This window comes from Clupea harengus, chromosome 2, assembly GCF_900700415.2.
Source record: "Clupea harengus chromosome 2, Ch_v2.0.2, whole genome shotgun sequence".
Classification (NCBI taxonomy): Eukaryota; Metazoa; Chordata; class Actinopteri; order Clupeiformes; family Clupeidae; genus Clupea; species Clupea harengus.
Genome location: NC_045153.1, coordinates 5,009,060 through 5,013,153, shown reverse-complemented (window position 1 = coordinate 5,013,153; position 4,094 = coordinate 5,009,060). Strand labels below are relative to the sequence as shown.

The window sequence follows — 4,094 nt, the reverse complement described above, 5'->3', positions numbered from 1 at the left end:
AAAATCGCCGTTAAAATGGGTTTGCGTTAACGCCGTTAATAACGCGTTAAACTGACAGCACTAATATATATATATATATGTATATGGCAGCAATGCCCTTCTCCATGTTTGTTTATCCGCCCATTCTTTTCTTTTCCGGTTCCGCAGCAGTCAGCAGCAGACTTTTACAAAATAAAAGCCTGTGAGCAACAGACTTTTACAATAATAAAATAAATAATAAAACCTGCGTTAACCCGCGATAAAATAATTGTCGGCGTTAATTAATTGATGCGTTAAAGCAGCAATACGGAGTTCTGTTCCCAAACTAGTAAGCTAACTACCTAAAAGGCATGCAAAAACCTTGCAAACAGCCCAGCTGACACTGATAGAAGCTTGCCAACACACTAAGGGCCTTTAACTGGTGTCTTTTGGCAGTTTAGCTGGCAATGTCATTCGTGTGAAAGCTTTTCTTCCATTTTTGCAGGGTGGCATATCCTGGATGGCTAGTGGGGAAGACACGGGTGTTTATCTGTCCTTCACATGACCATATGCTATCAAAATGAATTTGAGGATGGTACCAAAACTAGTTGCCTATAAAGGCATACCTCATAAAGTGTCAAATTGTTGCATAGTGTTACTTTAACGCAATAATAACGTGTTAACGTGCCCAGCCCTGGTTATTATACATTGGTTTATGAGTTTTTCTGTTCACATATTTTCCACCACACCAGCCTCCTCCTCTTCTCTCCTTCAGACGGCTACACTGGAACCACCAGGACTCTCTCCTCCCACTGCAACACACACACACAATCGCAGTAAACTATCACACACAGCTCAGTTATAACATAATCACTACAGGGAAACTAAGTCTATCATTTGTTAATAAGCCAAGTTGGAGAATATTGACTATTGACTACTAACTAACTATTGACTACTAACTGATAACTATTTATTAGCTACCTAAACTAGTGTTAGCTATAGCTAGATAGGCCGACTGCAATGCTTCATTAAATATTCATTCTGAGTAGACATCCATCCAGCATCCAGAAACTACACCTGTCCAAATGTCCAGGGTGGTAGGATCACATTGCTTGAATGCTACACATGAGTTCTCCAACAGCTGGTTGAATGTTACACCCATGACCTGAGCAGAGACCAGTGATTAATTACTCTGTGGAGGCTCTTCCATACTACTTTTTCTCCTCCTGTGAGGAGGATCTGGATCTGAGAGCCCAGCAGAAAGAGACACAGAAACTGGATCAGAGGCCCATTTAACTACAGTGGTAAAGCTATTAGTTTCACATGCTGGACAGCAGAGACCACTGATGACTAACTGCATTTCTCATACTCACCATCTACAGGAGTCTCTCCTCCCACTGCAGACACACACACACACACACACACACACACACACACACACACACAAACACACACAGACACACACAGACAGGCACAGGGCACACAAGAAGAGTTAGAGAACTAGACATCTTGATTACAGATGGTCCAGTTACCGTAAGCTGTAGAACAACACTTAAACAGGACATAAACAATAACAGAGTGTGAAGCTAATTTATGAAATTTGATAAATGACCTCACTATGCATAATATTTACAACTTAGTTTTGATGTAGAGAATGGGCCTCATTCTCAAAGTTTCTTCTGAAATGTTTTCTTACAGACTTCGGAAGAGCAACGTAAGAAAAGATCTACGCCTGATTCATGGACGCCTGAAAATGGGTTCTTACGCAGCCAAAGTGTTCTCGGCAATGCTCCCCCGAATGAAGATTCTTAAATTGAAAGCACGTTCTCGTGCACCTGGATTTGCATTCATACATGCCCCGCCAGCTCCTTATAAGGGCGCGCAACTGTAGTGACGTGTGCAGTCAGAATCGACCGAATCCACGCGAAAGCAACTTAAAAGCAAGTCATGTCAAAGGGGAAAGCGAGCACCGGTCGAGTAAACGCAGATCTAACTTCACCGGTGCAGAGGTGGAGGTACTGTTGCAGGATGTAGATCAACGCGATTGAGTTTAGTGCTTATTTATTTATTCACTTACATTTGCAGTGTTCGCGTTGTGCTTTTATTTTATTTTATATCACAATGCCTCGTAGAATCATGACTATAAATGTGAAACGTAATTGTTAATGATACAAATATTCTCGGATTTATTATTATTATAATTTCGGATATATTTAAATCCGAGGATGTCTGTAGAGTAGATGTGAGCGCAATCACCAACGATTTCTCACAAATTCAGCCCTTAACCCTTTTAACACGGAGTTGGTGTTTATTTGAGGAATTGCATTTGCATTTACGACTGCTATTTCGCGTTCTGAAATTCTTCTGAAGTTTCATGAATGCCAAATTTGTTCCTAAAACACCGGAAGTGGAATTCTTTCTTAAATTCTTCTTAACTGCGTTCGAGAATGAGGCCCAATGATCTTGCCAGCTTTTAAATCCCTTGAAAGTTTTTAAAACATTCAATTAATCACACTCTCAAACATGAAGACTTACTGTTTTGTTCATATCTCTCCATACTGTGTCTTCTCCTGACGTGAGGAGGATCTGGATGTAGGAGTCCAACACAAAGAGAAACTGGATCAGAAGCCCATTCAGTTACTGTAGTAGCTACTGAAGTATTTGACACTGTGAACAGCATTGAGTGAGACAGGATTAATGATACTCGGGAGGCTCCTCTCCTGATGCAACACAACACAGACAGATAGAGACTGAGATTTAAAGGGAAAACAGGAAGTGGAGCTGAGATGTGTGAGTATGTCAGAGTGTTAATACCATGTGAGTGAAAGTAACAGCTCATGTTAGGGATGCCCAGATGGATCGGCCAGCAATCAGAATTGGCCGATATTCAGTCAAAATATGAGCTTGGGGAATTCTGATAATGCTTTCTAATCGCCGATCATATCAACCGATCAATGACGCAAACAACATGAGCCATTGTCTCATGCTCATTAACCCCCTACACAGAGCCACATTCTCGCATTATCTAAAATATGTTGGCCGTGTGGAAGTACTATAAAGTGTATGAGACAGATGTCACACATGCCATCTGCAATCTGTGCAAGGATAAAATACCTCGTGGGGGAGTTAAGGTAAAATCCTTCAACACAATCAATAAGGCACTTAAAGTTGCATCACATGGTGCATGGCGAGTTTGAAAGGCTGACTGCGGAGAATGAAAACAAGAAAAAGGCAGAGAAACGCCTGCTAACACAAGCCACTATAGAGAGCACCCGTGCGTATAACCGTGATAGCAAGAAGGCTAAGGATATCACAGGAAAAGTAATCTGTAGGCTGCTCTCTCACTCTCTCCCGCTACACTTTCCCAGGTCGCACATATTTTGCAGATGTTTCCCTACCCGAGCTCTACCAGGCAGTGTATTTACACGTCCATACCCTTTAAAAATCGAACACTTCTTCTTTCATTAGCTTTACGAGTGATATCTGGAGCTCAGACGTCAGCCCCCTGTCAATGCTGAGTTTGCCAGCTCAGTGGATTGACGCAGACTTCCAACTTCAAAAGGTGGTACTGCATTTGCAAGAGTTCTCCGGCACCCACACTGCTGCAGCCCTAGTAACAGCATTCGAGATGTTACAGACGTGGCATATTCCAAACGAATAGGTGCATGTCATACTCAGATATTATAGCCTATAGCCTAGGCTATTTCGTTAGTTTTGTTCCAGCCTGGTAATAAATAAATAAATAATGTTATATAATTCACTATGTTTTCTTGAATTCATATTTCTTTAGGCTACACCAGATGCTAATTAAAAACACAAATCTCAAAAAAAAGATTGGTATCGGCAAATATTTCTCATAAATGATCGGTGATCGGTATCGGTGGAAAGAGAATCACTTTGATTGGTCATTTGGGCCTCAACACACGCTGTAACATTAACTGGCTTGCTGTATTAACTTTTCATAGCTACGTCATCACATTCTATGGTGTGTTTGGTTGCATGCTCATTGGGGTCGCCCAGATACACCACCATCAGTTTTCATAGGTATTTCAAAACGTGTGTGTGTGTGTGTGTGTGTGTGTGTGTCAGATAGACAGTTTTCATAGGTATTTCAAAACATCAAGCGCTACTTAATA

General features: G+C 41.3%; 1 long non-coding RNA gene across 1 annotated transcript; it reads right to left on the bottom strand.

Annotated features, from left to right (window-relative positions):
• Positions 1–554: 554 nt before the first annotated feature.
• On the bottom strand, positions 555–2,624 carry LOC116223045. Its single transcript, XR_004164908.2, has 3 exons — positions 2,494–2,624; positions 1,332–1,355; positions 555–770 (listed from the first exon to the last, which is right to left on the bottom strand). It is a non-coding gene; the product is annotated as an uncharacterized LOC116223045 (long non-coding RNA).
• Between the last annotated feature and the right edge of the window lie 1,470 nt (positions 2,625–4,094).